We start from the raw sequence: 26,542 nt of genomic DNA on the forward strand, positions 1-26,542 counted from the left end.
TCAGTTGCGAAGGCACCCTATCATTATCTCTATCTGCAAAAAAGCAGATTGTCCCTATGCCTCTATCCCCAGCCACCTCACTGCATGCCCATGCTGTGAATTAAAACACTGAAATTTTCCTTGAAAATGGTTGTCTCTATTGATCAAGTTCTCACTTAAATTAGGAAAAGATAGAATATAGCAATGAATTACAACAATGTGTGGTGTGTTAGCATATATCAAAATCTATGCTGTGGTTAGAGAGGAAGAAAAAAATTTTGATTGAAAGAAGAAAAATTATGATATAAACTGAGGGAGCAATTACTATTACTACCTCATATACAATCCCCAATTTGTTCCCTGGAATTATTTAGAGATCACTTTTCTTAAATATCAAGGTATACACTTTGAGAAACACTGATTTCAATCAAGTGGCTTAGTCAACATAGGTCAAATTACCTTAATTATGTGGTTGTTATTGGTACATCAGTCAATTCTGTTTAAACTATGTGTGCACAAAAGTAAAAGTTCACAGTTCAGCTTACACCAAAAGAAAAACATTTAGAGTACTGTTATGCAAATTCAATTATTTAAGGATCTTTAATACTGTAAAAAAAAATTACATGAAGAATTTATCTGTTCATATTTAAGAGCCCAAATTTGGTGAAAAATACTTTAAAATTCTACAAGACTTGGAAATGTCAAAAATCTCCTAAAATTTTTTTATGTCTTCTGTGTAAACATGAATGAATTAGATATATATACAAATAATTTATCCTTAGATTGCCAATACATTCAAACATAAAAGTGAGAAATAAATTAATGAATATATTCATTGTATAGATTGGCATTAGAAATTAAAATAAAGATGTGGATGTTTTCTAACCTCAAAAGTTATTTTTATTTTCCTGGAAGTGGTTTAGAATGTTAACATATAGAGAAAATATAGTAGTGCTTTAAAATCACTTATATTCTTACTATGTGTTCATTAAAAGTAAAGTACAATTCAAATTGCATACTTCCACTGTCTATGATATCATTTAGCATCAAGTAATAAGTGTACTAAATGTCTATCACACATGTATTGTACACATATTGCAAATACATTTAATTTTTATTTTATTTGTAATTATAGATTACATTACTGCATGATAATATGCATTTGTCTGGATAAACATATATAATTATTAAGATTTATAGTTCTGCCCGATAAAGGGGCAGATGACATACACTATCATTTTGTAATGTGTAATTCAATTGCTGGCACACTAGGACTTTGAACGTAAGGCTTAAAATGTAAATTTCAATTCTGTACTCTGTCAGTAACTAACAAATGCTGAATTATTTCCTTCCTTAGACATACGCCATTGGAATCCATTTAAAGTGCTTAATGATGTATTAATAAACCATGATTTTCCAGCAGAGTTTCTCAACTCTCTTTACTGGCGCCAGCTCTTGTGCTGCCAATCAAATTAGAATGCTATGGTTTCTTAGTAAATAAAGGTTAATTGGACATATAAAGGGAAACTGAACATCAGAAATATCCATACTCACATTACGCTTCTCTAAAAGTTAGGTTATTAGATTTCAACTTATTATATAAGCAGCTAAAATATATTTCTCATTTTGAACACAAAGAGCTATCTTCTTATAATTTCAGAAAACTCAAACATACAAGGCTTATTGCTTTTATCTTTGTTAAGTTTTCTAACTGATAATTTAGCAGAAGGAAAAAGAAACTTATATAGAATCATTTGTGTTTCATAAACTTTCCTGTAAATGCTTTTTCAAAACTATCCTCTCCAATCTCAAAACTCTTATTCTTCATAAATATGCAAAAAATATTTACACATACATATCATTATTTCCTCTAAATAGTTTCTATTTCCATTCTTACTTCCTGATCTGTTAGTTAGCCTCAGATATGGCCTGCTTTTGATTAGTTCTATAGTCTAGTATTGAATTCAGATGTGAACCATGTGTTTGAACATATGAATTGTGTACTTGAAAAGTTCTAATAGAACTGCATAAAAAACATACAAAGTGGATATTGACTTTCACCAGCCACATACTTTTAGAAATTTAAATTTACCTAGTGAGAAAAATCAGAGTATGCTTGCTAAGGATTAAAAATTCAGAGAACAGTTGAGGATTAAATGTTCAGAAAAACTACTCCAGATACAGTACACTTATTAATGCTGGATAAAATATAAAGATATATATTTAAAGCATGCCTGATGTAGCTAGAAATTTAGAGAATGCTTTAGAAATCAGAAAAGAAAAAGAAAGTAGAGCCAATAATTGCAAGTTTAGAGGCCGGCTTTCAATGAGTTAGGCATGCTAGCATCTAAGTCAAGCCATAGAACAAAGCTCGTGAGAGGCCACTAACCCCAACCACACTCCATTATCCCATATTCATATTCTACATCCCCAAAGAAAGAATTCTTAGTAGATGACCTGAAAGAATAATAAAACTCTCAGGAGAGTAAGAATTTGGGAATTTAACCCAGTCTCATCATTGTCTCTGAATTCTAAACACAAATCTTCAATAACCCTACATTTGTACAACCTTCCCTCAAAATCCCCAAATTTTAAACTTGAAAATGCCTTTGAAGAAGAGTGCGAGTTGTTATTATCCCTTGCAATAATTAAGCACAATCACTCGGGAGAAGTGCATGCAATTCATCTCTGTAGGAAATAATTTCAAACCCAGGCCTCAAAGTTTTCCCACAAATGTCCAAGGAAGGTAGGCTCACCATTGAAAATTACTAAACTATGAGAAAAACCAATCACCATGAGGAAATATGAGATAAACATCTAAAAATGTATGATTAGGCCCAAAGCAAATTTAGCTGTTAAAAGATCAGATGTAAAATATAAAATAATATTTTTAAATAAATATAAAATATACTGAAACAATGACAGGCAAGAGACTATCAATACCAATAAGCCAGATGTGAAAAAGTACAAATGAGAAATTCTAAAAAAATTTAACTAAAATTTTGTATATTCTAAATATTGTATATTGTAACCAACAAAAAAGACAGTCTGAAGAAATGATAATAAACACTTACATACGTAACTATGTGGAGACACTTTTAATGCAGATTATACATATTGACTTATTTAGTCCTCACAACAGCATTATCAGTTAGATATTCTTGCAATCTGTATTTTATAGGTGATACATTAAGCAGGGAGTTTTTTTTTAATGTGCCTAAATCCCACATATAGTGAATGGCACAGCCAGAATTTGAATGCAGTTTAGTTCCAGAATCCATAGTTTGCAACTACATTGTAATAGGAATTTCACAGAAAAGAAAATACTAATGTTCAGTAAACAAATAAAATGATGCTTAGCCTCAATAACAATCAGAGAAATGTAAATTGAAGTATGGGATACCATATCATAACTTCCATTTAAGAAAATATAAAAAGTCTGACAATATTGAACATTTGCAAAATGTACAGCTTTGGAGACTCTTATATTGCCTAGGGGTGTACAAATTTATACACTCACTACAGAAAAATGTTTGATATTATCTATTAAGTTCAGCATGTGTGCATCTTTATAAATTCCAAAAATATTTTTGTTTGATTTTAGATATACATTTTAAAATTTAAAAGCACAGTCAAGCAAGATGACAATTAGGGATTTCTTTGAACCATTAATTGGCATTAATATCATGGGGAAGATTCTATCTCATATAATGTGATAGCCAAATTCCATCTCACTTTACTTTGGACTGTAACACAACATGATTTCTTAGCAAACATGTTGTTCTTCCATTAAATTGCACCTATGTATTCCAAATATTTTATTTAACATGAATGAGAATCTCTATTGGTACTAATGTAGAATGAATATCAATAAAGATGGATAATTCTGATCTTAAGAATGTACCCTGGTGAAGTTAAAATGAATGTTTTACCCACCACTGTGTTGATTACAGATTAAGCATAAAATATATATACATATATATAATCATATGTAAAGTGATATATATTTTGTTAATTTCAATTTTTATTATAGATATGGGGTTACATGATCAGGTTTATTACATGGCTATATTGCACTGAGCTAGTAAGCATAGTATCCAGTAAATAGTTTTTCAACCCACACTCCCTCCCTCCCTTCCTCTGTAGAAATCTGCAGTGTCTATTGTTCCTATGTTTATGTCCACATGTGCTCAATGTTTAGCTCCTACTTTTAAGTATTTGGTTTTCTGTTCCTGCCTTAATTTGCTTAGGATCATGGCCTCCAGCTCCTATAGATTCTGAATGTTAGACTTTTGTTGGATGCATGAATTGTGACTATCTTCTTTCATTCTGCAGATTGTCTGTTTACTCTATCAGTAGTATCTTTGGCTGTGCTGAAGCTCTTTAGATTAATTAAGTTCTGCTTGTAATTTTTGTTTTTGTTGCACTTCCTTTTGGGGACATAGCCAAAAATTCTTTGACAAAGCCAAAGTTGAGAAGGGCATTAACTAGTTTTTCTTCTGTGATGTTTATGGTTTGAGGTCTTACATTTAAATCTTTACTTTATATCGAGTTAATTTTTGTATACGGTGAAAGATGAGGGTCTAGTTTCATCCTTCTGCATATGGCTAGCCAGTTATTCCAGCACCATTTATTGAATAGGGAGTCCTTTCCCCATTCCTTGTTTTTGTCAGCATCATCCAAGACCAAGTGGTTGTGTGTGGGTTTATTTCTGGGTTCACTATTCTCTTCCACTGGTGTCTATATCTGTTTTTATGCCAGTACCATGCTGTTTTGGTTACTGCAGCTCTGTAGTATAATTTAAAGTCAGGTAATGTGATTTCTTCAGTTTTGTTTTTTGCTCAGGATGGCTTTTGCTATTCTGGAATATTTTTGGTTACATATAAATTTTAGTTTTTTTTTTCCCTTTTTGCAAATTATGTAATTGGTATTTTGATAGAAATGTGTTTAACCTGTAGATTGCTTTGGGTAGTATTGGTTTTTGTTTTTTTGTTGTTGTTTTTTTTTGACAGTTGGCAGAGCTAGCTGAGGTTTTATTTTGTAAAAAACAAAAAACCCATTGAATTGTTATGTAGCTGGAGGCATGGGCAAGGGGGGTACCCCAGGCAGTGAACACCCGCAACGGGTGGGCTGAAGTCCAGGGCTGAGCCTTAGGTGGGTCTTCTCTTCCCTGTGCTGCCCTACACAGCAGCCTCCCTACCGGGCTCTGGGGCAGCCAGCCGCAGGAGGGATAGTCTGGGAGGGGCTGCCATTGCTGTTCACTTGGGGAGGACGTCAGAGGACTCAGACACCAGCTTCCCATTGAGGGTCTCCATCTTCTTCACAACCATGGCCCTGGTGGAGCTGGTGCGGTTGAAGGAGATGGAGCCTGTGCAAGAGTCAAAGCTGGAGCCCAGGCCGTAGCTGAGGCCGGGGCTTGTGAGGCCCCCATAGGTCGAGCTCAGCCCATCTGCCTAGCCGCTGGTGGTCTTCGTATGGGTACTTATGTTCTGCATCCCACACTCCAGCCGGCTCTCCTCGCCCTCCAGCAGCTTCCTGTAGGCGACGTCCAGGGCCAGCCTGAAGTTTATCAGCTCCTGGTACTCCTACAGCTGCCTCGCTGTGTCCTGCTTGGCCTGCTACACGGCGGCCTCCAGCTCGGACAGCTTGGTGTTGGCATTGTTAAGGGCCAGCTCCCCATGCTGCTCGAAATCTGCCGTGGCAGCCTCCGGGGAAGCCCTCTGGCCTTTGAGGCCCTCAGTCTCAGCCTGGAGCCCGCTGATGTTCCTGTTCATCTTGGAGATCTCAGTCTTTGTATGCTGCAGGTCATCCCTGTGCTTCTCTGCCAGCATCTGCAGATCCTCATACTTGATCTGGTGCATGCTCTCAGCCTCAGCCCAGCTGCAGTTGGCAAGCTCCTCGTACTGCCCCTTGACTTCAGCAATGATGCCGTCCATGTCTGGGGGAGGCTGTTGTCAATGGATAGCACCACAGATGTGTCTGAGATCTGAGACTGCAGCTCCCAGATCTCCTCTTCAGACAGCTGCCTGAGGAAGCTGATCTCATCAGTCAGCCGTTCCAGGTGAGACTCTATCTCCACCTTGTTCGTGTAAGCTTCATCCACATCCTTCTCGATGAGGACAAATTCATTCTCCATCTCTGTAAGCTTATTGATCTCATCCTGGTACTTGTTCTTGAAGTCCTCCACTAGCCCCTGCATGTTGCCAAGCCCTGCCTTCAGCTTCAGCTTCTCCTGGCCCAGTCTCCAACTGCTGCCGAAGGTTGATGTAGCTGTTGAACATGTTGTCCATGTTGCTCCGAGGCATCTTCTGTGCTGCAGGCTCCACTTAGTCTCCAGCATCTTGTTCTGCTGCTCCTTGTTGATGAAGGAGGCAAACTTGTTGCTGAGGGTCTTGATCTGCTCCTTCTCCTGAGTGCGCACGGCCTGGATGTTGGGGTCCACCTCCAGGTTAAGAGGGCTCAGCAGGCTCTGGTTGACGGTGACAGCGGTGATGCTTCCCATACCACAGGACCTGCCATAGCCTCTGCCCAGGCCACCCAGGAAGCTGCTGCTGACCACTCGGGAGAAGCTCGAGGAGCTGATGCAGGCACCGGACTCACTCTTGTAGGAGCAGCTGCTGAAGGCCCAGGGGCCGGAGGTGGACACCCTGTAGGACTTCTGGGTCACCCTCATGGACATGGTGGAGGCAGGAGTGGAGGCAGGCAGGCTGAACCAGGCATAGATTCCAGAAGGAGAGGAGAAGCTGCTTCTTGGTCAGTACTGTCATTTTAATAATATTGATTCTTCTAATCAATGAACATGGAAGATTTTCTGATTATTTGTGTTGTATCTGCGTTTTACAGTTCTCCTTGTAGAGATCTTTTATCTCCTTGGTTAGATGTATTCCTAGGTATTTCTTTTTTTTTCTAGTTATTGCAAATAAAATTTTATTCTTCATTTGGCTTTGAGAATTGACATTAGTGGTGCATAGAAATTCTACTAATTTTTGTACATTGATTTAGTGTCCTGAAGCTTTACCAAAACTGTTGATCAGTCCTAGGAGCCTTTTGGCAGGGTCTTTGGGGTTTTATAGGTACAGAATCATTTTATCAGCAAAGAGAGACAGTTTGACTTCTTATTTGGATGCCTTGCATTTTTTTTTCTTGCTTGATTACTCTGGCTAGGAATTACAGTGCTATGTTGAATAGAATTGGTGTGAGTAGGCATCCTTGTTCCATTTCTTAAGGAGAATGGTTCCAGCTTTTGCACATTCAGTGTGATGTTGGTGATGGGTTTGTTACAGATGACTGTTACTGTCTGGCTTTTATTATTTTGAGGTGTGTTCCTTCAATTCCTAGTTTGTTGAGGGTTTTTATCATGAAGAGATGTTAGATTTTATAAAAATACTTTTCTGTGTCTATTGAGATGATCATATGGCTTTTGCTTTTAATTCTGTTTATGTGGTGAATCAAATTTATTGACTTGCTTTATGGTGAATGAGACTTGCATCCCAGGAATAAAGCCTACTTGATTCTGGTGTATTAACTTTTTGATGTGCTGCTGGATTTACATCCATTGTTTTGTTGTGTTTGCTAGTGTTTTGTTTATGATTTTTGCATTTATGTTTGTAAGTGATGCTGGCCTGAAGTTTTTTTGTTTTTGTTGGTGTATCTTTGCCAGATTTTAGCATCAGGATGTTGCTGGTTTTGTAGAATGAGTTAGGGAGAAGTCTCCTCTCCAGTTTTTTTGGAATGAGTTCAGTAGGACTGATACCAATTCTTCCTTGTACATCTGGTAGAACTTAACTATGAATCCATCTGGTACTAGGCTTTTTTTGGTTGGTAGGTTTTTAAATACTAATCCAATTTCAGATCTTGTTACTGGTCTGTTCAGGTTTTCACTTTATTCCTGGTTCAATCTTGGGAGATTGTGTTTCTAGGACTTTATCCATTTACTCTAGATTTTCTAATTTGTGTGCATAGAGGTGTTTATAATGGTCTCTAAGAATCTTTTGTCTTTCTGTGAGATCAGTTGTAATGTCATCTTTGTCATTTCTATTGTGCCTATTTGGATTTCTTTTTCTTTGTTAATCTAGCTAGTGGTCTATCAGTCTTGTTTATTCTTCAAACCAACTCTTTATTTTTATTCAGAAAACCAACTCTTGGTTTCATTGAGCTTTTATATAGACTTTTTGCATCTCAGTTTCACTCAGTTCTGTTCTGATTTTAGTTAATTTTTTTTCGTCTTCTAGCAGGAGTTTGTTCTTTTTTTTCTGGTTCCTTTAGGTGCAAAGTTAGATTGTTAATTTGAGATATTTCTAACTTCTTGAAGAAGGTGTTTAGCACTATAAAATTTCCTCTTAACTGCTTTGGCTGCATCTCTAAGATGTTTGTTTGTTGAATTACTATTTTTATTAATGACAAAAAATTTTTAAATGTCTGCCTTCAATGTTCACACAAGAATTATTCAGGAGCAAGTTGTTTAACTTCCATGTATTTGTGTGGTTTTGAGAGATCTGCTTAATATTGATTTCTATTTTTATTTCACTGTGGTTCGAAAGTGAGCTTTATATGATTTTATTTTTTTGAATTTATTGAGATTTGCTTTATGAGAGAGCATGTGGTTGATCTTAGCATATGTTCTATATGCAGATGAGAGAAATGTATGTTATGTGATTTTTGGTTGGAGTGTTCTGTAGATGTCTATTAGGTCTAATTGATCAAGTATTGAGCTTAGGTCCAGAGTTTAGTTTTCTGCCTTGGTGGTCTATATAATGCTGTCAGTGGGTTGTTGAAATCTCCCACTATTATTGTGTGGTTTTCTCAGTCTTTTTTTAGGCCATGAGGAACTCGTTTTGTGAATATGAGTGCTCCAATGTTGGGTGCATTCATATTTAGGATAGTTAAGTCTTCTTGTTGGATTGTACATTTTATCGTTATGAGATACCATTCTTTGTCCTTAATTTTTATTAGATTAATATCTGTTTTATCTAGTATAAAAATAGTGACTCCTGCTCTTTTTTTGCTTTCCATTTGCATGGTATGTCTTTTTTCATCCTTTTACTTCGAGCCTGTGGGTAACGTTACATTTGAGATGGATCTCTTGAAGATAGCAGATGATTAGAACTTGTCTTTTTTATATAGTATGCCACTCTATAACTTTTAATTGGGGGCATTTAGCCCATTTACAATCAGGGTTAGTATTAATATGTGAGATTTTTCTCCTATCATCATGTTGTTAGCTCTTTTTTATGCAGGCTTGGCTGTGTAATTGCTTCATAGTACCCGTGGGCTATGTCCTTAAGTGTGTTTTTGTGGTAGCAGGAGTCATTTTTCTTTCTCTTCTTACTTTTTTGTTGTTGTTGTTATTGAGACAGAATCTCACTCTGTCACCTAGGCTGGCGTGATCGTGGCTCACGGCAACTTCCGCCTCCTGGGTTCAAGCGATTTTCCTGCCTCAGCCTCCTGAGTAGCTGGGATTACAGGTGCACACAACCATGCCTGGGTAATTTTTGTATTTTTAGTAGAGACGGGGTTTCACCATGTTGGTCAGGTTGGTCTCAAACTCCTGACTTCGTGATCCGCCGGCCTCGGCCTCCCAAAGTGCTGGAACTACAAGCATGAGCCATCGCGCCTGGCCAGGAGTCATTTTTCTATTCCATGTTTAGCACACCCTTAAGGGCCTATTGTAAGGCTGGTCTGGTCAAAACAAATTCAGCATTTGATAATCTGAGACAGATTTTATTTCTTCTTTACTCTGAAGCTTATTTTGGCAGGATATAAAATCTTTGTTGGAATTTCTTTTCTTTAGGCATGCTGAAAATAGGTCCCCATGGCCGGGCGTGGTGGCTCACGCCTGTAATCCCAGCACTTTGGAGGCTGAGGCGGGCAGATCACAAGGTCAGGAGATCAAGACCATCCTGGCTAACATGGTGAAACCCTGTCTCTACTAAAAAATACAAAAAATTAGCCACGCCTGGTGGCAGGCGCCTGTAGTCCCAGCTACTCGGGAGGCTGAGGCAGGAGAATGACGTGAACCCAGGAGGCAGAGCTTGCAGTGAGGCTAGATTGTGCCAGCGCACTCCAGCCTGGGCGACAGAGTGAGACTCCGTCAAAACAACAACAACAACAACAAAAAAAACACACACAAAAAACCAAGAAAATAGGTCCCCAATCTCTTCTGGCTTGTAAGGTTTCTGCTACAGGTCTGCTGCTACCCTGAGGAGTTCCCTGTCCCTTCTCTCTTGCTGCCTTTAAGACTTTTCTTTTGCATTGACCTTGATGAAACTAATGACTTAGTGCCTTGGGGATGGTCATCTTGTAGAGTATGTAGCAGGGTTTTCCTGTATTTTTGTTTTGTTTTTTTGGATTTGCATGTCAATCTCTCTAGCAAGATTAGGAAAATTTCTGTGGACTATACCCTCAAACATATTTTCCAAGTTGTTATGTTCTTTCTTTTTCTCTCAGGAAAGCCAATGAGTGATAGATTTGGTCTATTTACATAATCCTGTATTTCTCAGATGTTTTGTTCATTTAAGAAAAAAATCCTTTTTCTATATTTTTGACTGACTGACTTGATTCAAAGAACCAATCTTTGAGCTCTGAAATTCATTCCTCAGCTTGGTCTACTCTGTTAATACTTCTGACTGTATCATGAAATTCTTGTAGTGAAATTTTCAGTTCTAGAAGTTTAGTTTGGCTTATTCTTAATATGGTTATGTTGTCTTTTAGCTCTCAAAACATTGCACTGGATTTCTTGGATTGGGTTTCCACTTTCTTCTGAATATTAATGAGCTTCCTTGCCATCCAGATTCTGAATTATATGTCATTTCAGTTATTTCAGACTGGTTATGAACCATTGTTGGGAAGCTAGTGGACTCATTTGCAGGTATGGGGACACCAGCTTTTTGAATTACTAGAGTTCTTACACAGATTCTTTCTCTTCTTAGAGTGCTAGTGCTCTTTTAACTCTGGTGTAAGTTGAGTATAGTCAGTTGACTTTATTTCTGGATGTTTTTGGCAGGCTGAGGCTCTGGCTAGAGTCTTAATTTGTGGCCACATTTTTGTCTTTGGTTTCACAGTAGGGTATATTAGCAACGTATTTTTATTGTTGTAGTTTGGGCGGTGATTCACTAGATGGTGCTTAAAAGTCATTGCTTGTAATTAGGCTTTTACTCAGCTGGATGGCTTTTTTATATTTCCTGGTGTTTGCAGCCCTATTCTGTGGTGTGTGGTGGAGAGAGGTGACCCTCTCATGAGGTTGACTCTTGGGCCTTGGGGATGTCCCTGTATTTGTTCGTTTTTATGCTGCTGATACAGACATATTCGACACTGGGTAATTATAAAGGAAAAGAGGTTTAATGGACTCGCAGTTCTATGTGGCTGGGGAGGCCTAACAATCATGACAGAAGGCAAAAGGCGCATCTTATATCTCAGCAGGCAAAAGAGAATGAGAGGCAAGCAAAAGGGGAAACCCCTTATGAAACCGTCAGCTCTCTTGAGACTTATTCATCACCACAAGCACAATGTGGGGGAAACTGCCCCCATGGTTCAATTATCTCCCACTGGGTCCCTCCCACAACATGTGGGAATTACGGGAGCTACAATTCAAGATGAGATTTGGGTAGGGACACAGCCAGAATGTATCAGCCCCATTTGATCACTAGCACTACACCTGCATTTCTTTTCTTAGGTGTTCCAAGCCATGGGGTTCCTGTGGGCAGAGGCCACAGCAGGGAGATAGACCATACTTTTTCCAGGCCAGCCCTGTGGAGGGAGGCACACCCTACTCCCATGGCTCCCCATGAGCCCATGTGACACACCCCTCTCAGTTCTCTGAGAGAGTGGGCTCCTCTCCTGCTTGAGTACTGCCCAGGGATCTCTGCTCAGCACTCACAAGATACACACTGCTGCCCTGGGATAATCTCAGGCATTTTGTCTGCTCTCCAGCTTGGGGGCAGCAGGGGCAAGGATTGTGGTGGCACAATGGCAGAGAGCCTGTCAGTTGCCCCTGGTGGCTCCATCCCAGAGAAATATAGAGCCAATGTCAATTGGAGTGATTAGCTGCATCTCCTGTCTTTGAGAGCAGTATGCACTAGCTGCAATTGCTTCCTTGATGAATCCCTATGTGGCTGTTTGGATGATCCACTAGAAGAACTAGTGTTTGCTCACTATTCTGTCTCTTCTGTGAGAGCAGTGTATACCAGCTGCTTCTAGTCAACCATCTTGGTGCTTCTCAAATAATATTTTTGAAAATAAAAGTATATGGGTAATTTTGTCAAGAAGTGAAAAAAGAAAACATACATAAACATTGTTCACAAACAGCGATATTGAGATTTACAAACATTCAAAATGGAAATTTCTGAAAATGTAATTTATATTGAATTTAGGTTTCCATGTTAAACAGAAACATTTGTGGTTACTTCTTTATCTCATTAGTAAAAATTTTATTTCTGTAAGAATTAAGTCTAATATGACTGAGAAAAATTAAATTATACATTATTTTACCCAAAAGATAAATATTATATGTACTCTATGACTCAGTAGTTCTATTTCTAACATATCTTGAGAAATTCTTTCACTTGTGTGCTAATAAATCTCTATAAGAATATTTGTAGCATTGTTGTTTGTATTTGTTAAAAACTGAAAACAATCAAAATATCAATCAATGGTGAGAGGAAATGAGATACATTAAAACAATGGAATAGCATAGAACAATAAAAATGAGTGAATTCCATAAATCAATATGAATATTTCCTCCCAATTTAAGATGAGGTGTAATTCCATTTATATACATTTAAAAATCAGGCTACATTTAAAAGTACTATTTAGGAATATGTATATTTTGCAAAATTGTGGTAACAGAAAAAGCATGAAACTGATGTATACAAACTCAGAAAAGTACAAACATTTTCAGGTAGGGGAGATAATGTAATCAGGATGGTACACTAAGAAGAATTTTAAAATGTTTATTTCTTTTTTATTTTATGAGCTTAGATATTTCACAAGTAAATAAAATTTTTATTTTGAAAACATGATTAGATGTATTATTTGGTATATATGTTATATTGTTGTTATATCTGTTAAGTATAATATATAAGCACTCCTCAGTATATCTGCTATATTTATAAATTTTTAAAGGGAAGAAAAATATATTAAAGAATTTTTCTTATGAAGCTTTATCACTAAATAGCTGCAAGTTTGGAAGTTTTTTAGATACTTGTGTATATTTCTTTTATTTACAAAATAAATGCACTAGAATTATTGAGTAATTTATTTATTAATTCATTTTTTTGTTGTTATAAGTATTAGGCATTTTCTATATTCCAAGCAATATGCTACCTTAAAGGCATGTAAAGATACAAGCTATGGCCTTTGCCATTAAACAGGCATTCTAGCACAGCAGCTGATGATGGCTCCTAGTTCTAATTTTATTTGCAGATAACAGTCAGTTGAATTCATTCCCCTCATCATGACAAAGGAAAGAATTTGGCAGGGACTCTGAGCTGGGTCTTTAACCTGGCAGACATTCACAGAAAGTTAAAGTGGGTAGATAGAAGGAGATGACATATATGCAGAGGGAGTAAAAAGAACAAAAGTTTCTGGTTTGACATCACTGACATAAAATAAGGTAATAATCATACATATGAAATCATATTCTCACCTTGGGTAACAATAACATAATGATGCTTGGACTCGTAAGCATCATATTCTCTTTCAATGTATATACAAATTTTCAAAGCTTTAATAGGAAATGCAAACACACTGAGAATGTATAAACTGGTAATGCTAAGGTTGAGTTGGTAGTTTATGATATTGCAGGGAAACAAAATCTATGTCTAATGTTCATGATTGAATTTGGACTTGCAAACTCTGTATTGTTTCTATTAGAGAGGTAAACTGATTTGAAGGCTTTATGGAGAACTTTAGAATTTATTCTCAAGTGATAAATTCTGCTTTTCTATTCTAAATTTTGAAATAAAAAGTGTTTACCAGGTTTCTAAATTGAGTTCCCGAATTTTACACAAGTTTATAATGTATGTATCAGAAATCTTCTAGCAGAATAAAAAAATCAATCTAATTGAAACATAAATAGATGTGGATGTTGCCAACATTTGTTTGAAAATTTACATGCCAACTTTTGGTAAACTGAATTTAGTGATCCATTTTCAGAGTTTGAAAGGGATGCTTTGCTCCATAGAAGTATGGCTAAGCAACTTTACAATAAAACTATCTGTGCTTCTGAACAGGCTTGGTTTAGGTTTGAAGGAAAGAAAACAGACACACACACACACAGACATACACACACACATACAAAAATATGATTTGTGTTTTGAAATATTTAAGACACTTACAATATTAAGTTTAGGTCTGACCTTTCTATTTTTCCCCTTTCTCCCCAATGCTCTAGGTGTGCCTTTAGTTATGGAAGCTAAAATTAACTGACATATTTTTCTTTAGTTTAGCCCCATATGTGTCTACTGAGTTGGCTTCTCTCTGAGCTAATTGACAAGAGTGGCAATGTAAATGTTATGCAAATTAATCCCCTCTGGGACTCCTGTTTCTAAGTCCAATTGATGCCTATGCAAACACAGTACTTTGTAATATTTCAAGTCATTTAATTTTGAGGTTTATGTAGACATTCAGTGTTATTGACCATGATACAGAGGCCTGCTATGCTATTTATCTCTGACATTCTTTGCTTTAAACACATCACCATGTCTGATAAGTTTGAAGCACCTGAAATGAAAGCAGATAATGTTGTCATGATAAAATTAAGTCAAGGAAAATTTAAAGCTGTGCTAATAGAATTTCCCAACACACCCACACTCTCTCACACACACAAATACACACACACACACACACATCAAGATGTATAAAAATGTTCTCTGAAGGTATAACATAATCAGAAATAGAAATTCCCAGTGTCCATGACTGTTCAGATTCAAATGTTTATTTTTAAAATGTGACTACATTCAAGTTGGTTTATTCACATATTATATATTTTACCTCCCTATGATTTAGCCTTTGCAAGTACCTTAATGAAAATTTAGGACTCATCAATCTATTTCCAGAAGAATGCTTTGAAGATGTTAATGATCACTTGTTTTACTTCACAGGCTGTTATTTAAGATGATTGTCACATGTTGCCATTTCACATTGGAAGGCATTTTGTAAGGTTAATTTACAAGATGTCTCCTTCTCATTATTTTCATCTTTATTTGTCATATATAGTAAAATGAATCCATTTTAAGTATGGTGTTTATTGAGTTTTGACATATATAGGCACACCTGTGTAAATATCATAATAAAAAATATTCTAGAATACAATAAAGTTCCCTCATACTGCTTTGCAGTCAATCTCCCAATATATCCTTACCCTCAGCCAAGCATTAACTTTCTTTCTGTCCATATAAATTATTTTTGCCTATTCTAGAATTTCATATGAATGGAACTATACAAATTTTAATCTAGGGGCTCTTTCATACTGGCTTTATTTTTTCAATAAACATGTTTTGAGATTCGACATTGGTTTATTTATCAGTAGTTTGTCCAATCTAGTTAATTTTTAAATTTCAGATATTGTATTTTTTATCCTTAGCAATTCTATTTTTATGCCTTTCATTAATCTTGTTATGCTTATATTTTTCTTTACATTTTAAAGAATATATGTAATGGCATATTTAAAGTTCTTGATTGCTCATTCCATCATCTCTTTCATTTCTAACACTTCAGATTAAATGTTTATTTTTTCCCCTAGTTATGGGAGATATTTTTGTGCCTTTTCACACACTGATTAATTTTTGAGTGTATGATTGACATTGTGATTATTTCATTGCCTTGTGTTCTGATTATGTTGTCTTCCTTTAAACAGTGTTCTGTTTGATAGGCAGTAAATATACTATTGAATTGGATTTTCCTTTCACAGCTTAATTTTAATCTTTGGGAACAAACCTTTACTCCAGGGCTAGTTTAGCTGTACTACCAAGATGGAGTTACCCAACATCAGTAATTTTCACATTGTACCTAAATATCTCTTTGTTGTAGGAGGCTGTTTTGTGCATTGCATTTACTGATATTTAGTGACATCTCTATCCTCTATCCATGAGTTGCCAGTAGTACACCCTATAATTGTGAAAACCAAAATTGTCTCTAACATCCCTAAAGGGCAATATTACCTCTAATTGAAAATCTCTGTACTCGGAGGTTTCTACTAAATGTATCACACATTCAATGAAAACTCTACTCTGACCAGTTCAAAAGTGTGAACTCTCAAGATTTTTTATCTCTCAGTTCTCCAGTAGTTTGTCTTTCTTCTAGAACTGTTTCCTGCCAATCCTTGTAATATTCTACCTTGTAAGTGTGCAGTTTCGTATTTGGCCAAAACACTTAAGGAAACTCATATACATGTTTCTAGAGCTCTTTTTCTACATAGCTCCTTTATCTCTCACCATGTGTTCCAAAAATCCCCATCACATCAATCTCCCCAAACTCTAAGGTCTTTTTCCTCAACCCTATGTGACTAGTATACCATTCATGTGATTCTCTGTTGACTGCAGGTAGAAAGCCAGAGAGATCATAGAGTTAACCTCTCTTATTTTTCTCCTGTAAGGATCATAGTCCTATACTGCCTGTTGTACAATTTCTGAAACAGTGATTTTACATAGTTTGTTCCATTTTCTCTTGTTTGTATCAGGAGATCAAGTTCAGTTAGCGTTATCTTTTGATGGCCAGAGTAGAAACAGACTAGCAAAAACTCTAGACTGCTGGGTAATGTTTGAGCACACTTCTACCCTCATGATTTGAGTTGAATCTTCACCTATAAACAAATGTATTTGTTCCCAAACATGTTTATGCAGCAGGTATTTGTTAATGTAACCTCAGATTTTAATTATATAAAGTATTATACAAATTGGTTTTTATGAAATCCAACTTACATGCTTTTGAAGTTTAGATAAAAATAAATATTAGTGACTAAAAGAAATATTATTGTTTCATTATAGGCAAAATAATTGTCAAAGAATGGGAAAATTTAAAGAGACTAGATGACTTTAAGTCATGTTTCCTTACAAATAGCTTCTATACCAAATTTAAAATTATAATTAACGCCATTTTACTGTTTTTTATTCTATAAACACTAAGTGAAACTGCAGTTAGATTTCTAAAAGAAAAACTTTTTCCTATATTAAAATGTCTAAAAGAAACCATATATTTACAAATTATAATTAAAATAATGTTATTGTCAAAGACCAGCAGAGCAAGATGGCCAAACAGAACCCAGCAATTGTTCCCCACACAGGAACACCAAATTGTACAAGTATCAATACAAGAAAGCACCTTCTTAAGAAGCATAAATCAGGTAAGCAATCACAGTACTTGGTTTTGGCATCATATCATGAAAAGAGGCACTTAAGAAGGTTGAAAAGACAGTCTTTAATTGTCTACACCACCACTCCCCATCTCCTGGGAGTACAACATGGCTTATAATGAGAATCTCTGTGTGTGAGGGAGAGCAAAGTGCCTGTGGGACTTTGCATTGGAATGAAGTGCTGCTCTGTCACAGTGGAAAGTAATGCCAGGCAGAATTCAGCCAGTGGCCATGGAGGGAGCATCATGACCAGTTCTAGCCAGAGGGACATTGTCCATCCCAGTGGTCAGAACCTGAGTTCCAGCTAGCCCCACCACCATGGGCTATAGTGCTCTGGGGCCTTAAACTTTAAAGACAACCCAGGCCACAGGGACTGTAATTTCTGAGCAAGTCTTGGTGCTGTCTTGAGCTCAGAGCCAGTGAACTTGGGGTGCATGTGACCCAGTGAAACACCAGCTGGGAAGGCAAAAGAGTGCTTGCATTACCCCTTCACTAACCCAAGGCAGTGCAGCTTATAGCTCTGGGAGAGACTCCTTCTTCTACTTGAGAAGATGAGAGGGGAAAATAAAGAGAACTTTGTCATCCACCTTAGATACTGACTCAGTCACAGTAAAATAAAGCACCAAGCAGAGTCTTAAAGTCCCCATTCCAGGCCATAGCTCCAAGATGACATGTTTAGACCCACGTTGGCCAGAAGGAAACCCGTTGCCCTGAAGGGAAGTAGTCCTGGCAGAATTCATGACCTGCTGACTAAAGAGAACCTGGGCTTTGAATAAACATCAGCAGTAGCCAGGCAGCAGTCACCATGGGACTTAGGAAAGACCCAACACTATATGGGCTTCAAGTATGACCCAGCACATTTCCAGCTATAGTAGCCATGGGGAGATACTTTTTCTGCTTGAGTAAAGGAGACGGAAGAGTAAAAAGGACTTTGTCTTGCAACTTTGGTACCAGCTCAGTCACAGAAAAAAAAAAAAAAAAAAAAAAAGCACCCAGCAGATTCTCAAAGTTCTCAATCCTAGGCATTAGCTCCTGGTTGGCATGTCTAGACCAGTACTGGGCCAGAAGGGTACCCACTCCCTCAAAAAGAGAGACCAAGTCCTGACAGGATTCATCACCAACTGACTGAAGTGCCTTAGGGGCTTGAATAAACATCAGTGGTAGCCAGGAAATAGTTGTCATAGGCCTTAGGCAAGACCCAGTATTCTCCTGGCTTCAGATATGATCCAGCACAGTCCAAGAGGTGGTGACCATGGGAATGGTTGCTACACCCCTCCACCAACTCCAGGCAGCTCAGCATGGACAGAGAGATTCTATTTCTTTAGGGGGAAAGTAAGGGAAGAGAACAAGAGACTCTGCCTGGTAATCTAGAGAATGCTTCTAGATCTTACCCAAGATAACCAAGGTTTGTACCTTGGTCTGCCAGAGTCACAGTGTTACTAGGCTTGTGTGGCCCCTAATGCATATACAGCTGTAGTTACCAAAGACTTATATCACAACACTCAATTTCCTTTGAATATGTGGAAAGCCTTCTCAAGAAGGATAGGTACAAACAAGCCAAGACTGCAAAGATTAGAATAGATACCTAACTTTTCAATGCCCAGTCATCAACAAACATCCACAAGTACTAAGACCATTGAGGAAAACATGACCTCATCAAACAAACTAAATAAGCCACCAGGGACCAACTCTGGAGTGACAGAGATATGTTACCTTCCAGACAGAGAATTCAAAATAACTGCTTAGAAAAACCTCAATGAAATTTAAAGTAACATAGAGATGGAATTCAGAATCTATCAAATAAATTTAACAAGGAGATTGAAATAATTAAAACCAATCAAGTAGAAATTCTGGAGATAGAAACTTTAATGAATAAACTGAATAATGTATCATAGTCTCTCAACAGCAGCATTCATCAAACTGAAGAAAGAATTAATGAACTTGAAGACAAGCTACGTGGAAATACACAGAGGAGTTAAAAGAAAAAAGAATGAAAATGAAGAAGCATATCTACCAGATGTGGAAAATAGCTTCAAAAGGGCAAATCTAAGGGTTATTAGCCTTAAAGAGGAGGTAGAGAGAGAGATTAGGGTAGAAAATATATTAAAAAGGATAATAACAGAATTTTCCAAACTTAAAGAGAGATTTCAATATTCAAGTATAAGAAAGCAATAGAACAAGTAGATTTAACCCAAATAAGACTACTTCAAACGTTTGATAATCAGACTCCTAAAGCTCAATGATAAAAAAAAAAAGGATCCTAAACCAGCAAGAGAAAATAAAAATAAAAATAAAAAATAAACATGTAAAGGAGCTTCAACATATCTGGCAGCAAATTTCTTCAGGGAAGCCTTACAGGCCAGGAGACAGTGGCATAGCATGACATATTTAAAGTCCTGAAGAAAAAATATTTCATCCTAGGATATTATATCCAGTGAAAATATCCTTCGAACATGAAGAAAAAATAAAGACTTTTTCAGACAAACAAAAACTGAAGAATTTCATGAATACCAGACCTACCTTATGAGAAATGATAAAGAGAGTTCTTCAAGCTGAAAGAAAAGAATGTTAATAAGAAATAAGAAATCATCTGAAGGCAGACAACTCACTAGTTACAGTAAGTACCCAGACAAATACAGATTATTACACAGTATAATTGTGGTGTGTGAACTCTGCATATCTTGAGTAGGAATACTAAAAGATAAACTTACCATAAGTAATAACTACAACTTTTATGGTAATAAACTGTATAATAAATAGAGACAAGAAAAAGTCGAGAGTTGGGAGGAAGAAGTTAAAGTGTAGAATTTCTGTCAGTTTTCTCTTTGCTTGTTTGTACAATCCACATTAAGCTATTATCAGTTTAAAATAATGGGTTATAGGATGTTGTTTGCAAACCTCATGGTAATTTCAAATCAAAAAACCTACAACAGATGTAAAAAAAATAGAAAGCAAAAATTGAAATATACCAGAATTTTTAAAGAAATTTTTAAATTTTTAAATTTTAAATTTCTTTAAAATTTTCTTGAAACAAATGAAAATGGAAACCTAAACCTACAGTAAAAGCAGTACTAAGAGGAAAGTTTATAGTCATAAGTGCCTACATCAAAAAAGTAGAAAAATTACAAATAAACAACTTACCAATGAATCTTAAAGAAAAGAGAAAAACAAAGCAAACCCAAAATTAGAAGAAAAGAAATAAAGATCAGCAAAGAAATAAATGAAATTAAAATAAGAAAACAATACAAAAGATCAATAAAACAAAAGTAGGTTATTTGAAAAGACAGACAAAATAACAGACAACAAAATCAACAAATTAGCCAGGCTAAGAAAGACAGAAGTCCTAAATAAATGGAATCAGAGATATAAAAGGAGACATTACAATGGATACCACAGAAATTTAAAGGATCATTAGAGACTAATATGAGCCACTATATGAGAATAAACTGGAAATGCTAGAAGAAATAGATAAATTCCTAGATACATACAACCAACAAAGATTGAACAATGAAGAAATCCAAAAGCGGAATAGACCAATAACAAGTAATGTAATCAAAGCTGCAACAAAGTATCTCCCAGCAGAGAAAAGCCTGGGACTTGATGGCTTCACTGCTCAGTTTACCAAGCATTTAAAGAGGAACTAATACCAATCCTACTCAAACTATTTCAAAAACCAGAGGAGGAAATACTTTCAAACTCATTCTACAAGGCCAGTGTTACCCTGATATCAAAACCAAAGATACATAAAAAAAAAAAAAGAAAACTACAGGCTAATATCTCTGATGAATGTTGTTAACTCCTCTGCCAAAAACACTAGCAAACCAAATTCAGCAACACATTAAAAATATTATTCATCATGACCAAGTGGTATTTATCCCAGAGATGTAAGGATGGTTCAACATATGTAAATCAATCAATATGATACATCATATACACAGAATAAAGAATAAAACCATACACATTTCAATTGATGAGAATAAAGCATTTGATAAAATTAAACATTCCTTCATGATAAAAACTCTAAAAAAACTGGGTATAGAAGGAACATACCTCAACACAATAAAACTCATATATGAGAGATCCACAGCGAGTATCATACTGAATGGGGAAAAGTTGAAAGCCTTTTCTCTAAAATCTGGAATAAGACAAGGATGCCCCCTTTCACTACTGTTCAAACTAATACTGAAAGTCCTAGCTAGAACAGTCAGAGAAGAGTAAGAGGGCATCCAAATTGGAAAGTGTATTAAGTTGTTCTTGAGTTGCTGCAAAGGAATACCTGAGAGTGGGCAATCTACAAAGAAAATAGGTTTAATGGGCTCATGGTTCTGCAGGCTGTATACGCATGGCACAAACATCTGTTTGTCTTCTGTTAAGGGCCTCCTCAGAAAACTTAGAATTATGGTGGAAGGCAGACAGGAGCTGGTCCATCACATTACTAGACTGGGAGCAAGACAACAAGCAGGGGGAGGTTTCTGACTTTTTAACAACCAGATCTCACATGAAATAACTGAGCAAGAACTCATTTATTACCAAGTGGATGGTGCTAAACTATTTATGAGTAATCCACCCTCATAATCAAATCACCTCTAAATAGGCCCCACTTCCAACATTGGTAATTACATTTCAACATGATATTTGGAGAGGAAAGACATCTATACTGTCCTTTCTAAACTTCAGAAGGGAAGAAGTCAAATTATCCTTGTTTGCAGATGATATTAGCTTATATTTGGAAACACCAAAAGACTCCACCAAAAACCTATTCATCTGATACAAGAATTCAGTATAGTTGCAGGCTACAAAATCAACATACAAAAATCAGTAGAATTTCTACATGATAACAGTGAACAATCTGGAAAAAAATCCAGACAGTAATCTCATTTATAATAGCTACAAATAAAATTAAATACCTAAGAATAAACTTAACCAATGAAGTGAAAGGCCTCCACAATGAAAACAATGTCACTGATGCAAGAAATCAAAGAGGACAGAAAAAAAAAATGAAGGAAAGCTATCCCATGTTCATGGATTGTTAAAATGTCCATAGTACCCAAAAAAATCTACAGATTCAATGCAATCTCTATCAAAATACCAATGGCACTGCTCGCAGAAAAAGAAAAAAAAGTTTATATGGAACCACAAAAGACCCAGAGTAGTCAAAGTATTACTGAGCAAAAAACCACAAGACAAAACTGGAGGAGTTACATTACCTGACTTCAAATTATACTACAAAGTTATAGTAACCAAAACAGCATGGTCCTGGCACAAAAACAGACACATAGACCAGTGGAGCAGAATAGAGGATCCAGAAATAAATCAGTACATCTACAGTGAACTCATTTTCAACAAAGTTTGTAGTAATTTACATTCAGTAAAGGACAGTCTCTTCAATAAATGCTGCTCAGCAAACTGGATATCCATAAGCAGAAGAATGAAACTAGAACCCTGTCTCTCATGATATACCAAAATTAAATCAAATCAAATGGATTAAAGACTTCAATATAAGATCTCAAACAATAAAACAACTAAAAGAAAACACTGGGGAAATGCTTCAAGACATTGGTTTGGCAAAGATTTATTGACTAATACCTCAAAGCAAAGGCAACTAAAGCAAAAGTGTACAAATAGGATCACATCAAGCTTAAAATCTTCTACACAGCAAAAATAAATAAATAAAGCAAAGAGACAGCCTAGAGAATGGGAGAAAATATTTGTAAACTACCTGTCTGATAAAGAATTAATAACCAAAATATATAAGGAGCTCAAGCAATTCAATAGAAAAAATCTAATAAACTGAATACAAAATGGACACAAAATCAAAATAGATATTTCTCAAAAGACATACAAATGGTAAATTGGAATATCTCAACATCATTGATTAACAGAGAAATACAATTAAAACTACAATCAGATATCACTTCACTCCAGTTAAAATGGTTTTTATCCAAAACACAGGCAATAATGGATGCTGGTGAGGATATGGAGAAAAGAGAACCCTCCTTCACTGTTGGTGGGAATATAAATGAGTACAGACACTATGGACAGAGTATGGAGGTTCCTCAAACAACTAAAAATAGAACTACCATGAGATCCAACAATCTCCTTGTTAAATATATATCCAAAAGAAAGGGAATTCATGTATTAAAGAGATATCTGCATTCACGTTTGTTGCAACATAATTTTCAATAGCCAAGATTTGAAACCAACCTAAGCGTCCATCAATAGACCAATGGATGAAGAAAATGTAGTACATATACAAAATTGGGTACTATTCTGACACAAAAAATAATGAGATCCTGTGATTTGCAACAACATGGGTGAAACTGGAGGACACTGAAATAAGTCGGGCACAAAAAGATAAATTTCACATGTTCTCCTTCATTTGTGGGAGCTAAATATTAAAACAAACTCATGGAGAGAGAAAATAGAATGATGGTTATCAGAGACAGGGAAGGGGAATGGGAGGGGGTGGAAAATGGGGATGGTTAATGGGCACAAACATACAGTACAATGAATAAGATCTAATACAATGAATAAGATCTAATATCTTATAGCACAACAAGGTGACTACAGTCAGTAGTAATGTGCTATACATTTTAGAATAACTGGAATAACTGAGGGAGTACAATTGGAATGTTTGCAAAACAAAGTAATGGTGAATTATTGAGGTGAGAGGTAATTCATTACCTTGATGTGATATTATGCATTATATGTCTGTATCAAAATATTAAATATTTTCATGTATATAATAAAAGTACACACATACTATGTACCTATAAAAAATAAGAATTAAATTACATAGTTATTTTAAATATTCAAAATTTTAATGAATTCTGATTTAAGTAACTACTTTGATTATATAGCAAACTATTTGCCTTTATGATGTTGAGATATGTTTCACATTTTTAAGATTAACAAAATAATTAACAATTAATATTTGTTGAGGAGTTGTTGGGTACCTAGCAAATTACTAAGACCTGAAGATTGAGTGGTCAGCAATGTTTGGCTTATGTTCTAGTGACATTGATAGACAATAAACAAGGTAAATAATTATAATATATATGTATGTTTGTCTTATAAATGAGTCAGAAATATCCTCTCTGTATTAGTCCCTAGGTTGTTAATTTTTTCCCTGCAGGCTGAGACTCATTAGCTCCAAATGGCTACTGGCACCAAACTAAAATGTTTATAGATCTACATATTTTAAAAATAGCCCAAACAACAATTTTTTAACCAGGTAGGGACCACTTGCTTCACACATGCAGGAAATCACACCCAGCACTTATGGATAAGATAGAGTCCTAAAGGTATTAGGCCTCAAGCTGCTATAGAGTGCTCTGATCCAGTTATTCCCTTCTAGTGCTACTGAACTTCATCTAGACAAATGATTCCCCTCTCTGGATAATACTTTTCTCTTTCAGGAGTTCCCTTGCTTTCCTCCCTTTCTGAGTAGTGACTCCAGCTCTGGAGCCTGAATAGATTCCTGTGTGGGGGATTTTCCCTCTCATGCAACCCTCTCCAACAGCAACTCAAATAAATTTTGTTGTTGGTTAATGCCGCTTGAGGTCATATATTTATCTTCAATCAGCCTTAAATATTTCAAACCCCCAGGAATTGTAGATACTGGAGATTATTGACAAGAAAATATGTAAGGAGGTAGAATATAAAATAAGAGAATTTATCTATTTTAAATATAATAACAAGTCACATTATCACTGAGGACCTGTCTGTTGAGTAAGGCCATAAAAATTTGTGTGAGTTGGTCACACATGGTATCTATTTATTTATTGTCTCTATTTCTCATTAAAATTAATGTTTCATGGAAATGCATACTACATATTTTGTTCACTATTAATATCCATTACTTAAACAGCACATAGAAACTCATAGATAATTAATAAATATATGACTAATGAAATAGTCTTCCAAAGGCTAAGATTACTTATCTTCCAAAACCTATCAGAAAAAAAAAAACAAAAAAAAAAACCACATCAATTTTCAAGCAATCCTACAAACTTCAACCCATTGTTTTGACATGGGGCTCAGTTCTTTATATGTTATAGTGTTGTACAGGGTGGGGTAGGGATTTACACCTTTTCCCTTCCACTTGCTTGCTGTGTAATTTTGAGAATGATTTTGAATCTTTCTAAAGCTTACATTCTTATCCTTGAAACAAGATGACAATGGAGCAGCCCTATATCATTTTGCTAAGAATAAAATTACATAAGGCAGGTAAAGCATTTAAAATAAGCTCAGAAACTCAGCAAGTGTTCAATTAACATTAGCTAAATCCATCAAACAATAATTGAACCGGCATTAATTAAGTGTCTTCCATCTGACAAACAATATGCTTGGTGTGAGTACCATACAGCTGATAAAACTCATACACTTTTGTAAAGAAACTCACAGATCATAATTGACGGTGGACATAACAAAAATATAAATTCAATCAAGATATGGGGAATGCTGCAATGGTCATTGCAAAAACTAGTACAAGAACATAGAAAATAGCAAAAACATGCCAAATGGTAAAGACCATTGACGCTATGAAGAAACTGCATCAATTAATGGGCAAAATAACCAGCTAACATTATAATGACAGGATGAAATTCAAACATAACAATATTAACCTTAAATGTAAATGGGCTAAATGCCCCAATTGAAAGACACAGACTGGCAAGTTGGATAAAGATTCAAGACCCATTGGTGTTGTATTCAGGAGATGCATCTCACACGCAAAGATGCACAAAGGCTCAACATAAAGGGATGGAGGAAGATCTGCAAAGCAAATGGAAAGCAAAAAAAAAGCAGGGGTTGCAATCCTAGTCTCTGATAAAACAGACTTTAAACCAACAAAAACAAAAGAGACAATGAAGGGTATTACATAATGGTAAAGGGATCAATGCAACAAGAAAAGCTAACTATCCTAAATATACATGCACCCAATACAGGAGAGAGCACCCAGATTCATAAAGCAAGTCATTAGAGACCTACAAAGAGACTTGGACTCCCACACAAAAATAATGGGAGATTTTAACACCCCACTGTCAATATTAAGACAGATCAACGAGACAGAAGGTTAACAAGGATATCTAGGACTTGAACTCAGCTTTGGACCAAGTGGACCTAATAGACATCTACAGAACTCTACACCCCAAATCAACAGAATATACATTCTTCTCAGCACCACATCACACTTATTCCAAAATTGACCACATA

General features: G+C 35.9%; 1 pseudogene; it reads right to left on the reverse strand.

Annotated features, from left to right (window-relative positions):
• Positions 1–5,237: 5,237 nt before the first annotated feature.
• On the reverse strand, positions 5,238–6,658 carry LOC134807760 (keratin, type II cytoskeletal 8-like; annotated as a pseudogene).
• Positions 6,659–26,542: the final 19,884 nt, after the last annotated feature.

Source organism: Pan troglodytes, chromosome 1 (genome assembly GCF_028858775.2).
Source record: "Pan troglodytes isolate AG18354 chromosome 1, NHGRI_mPanTro3-v2.0_pri, whole genome shotgun sequence".
Taxonomy (NCBI): Eukaryota; Metazoa; Chordata; class Mammalia; order Primates; family Hominidae; genus Pan; species Pan troglodytes.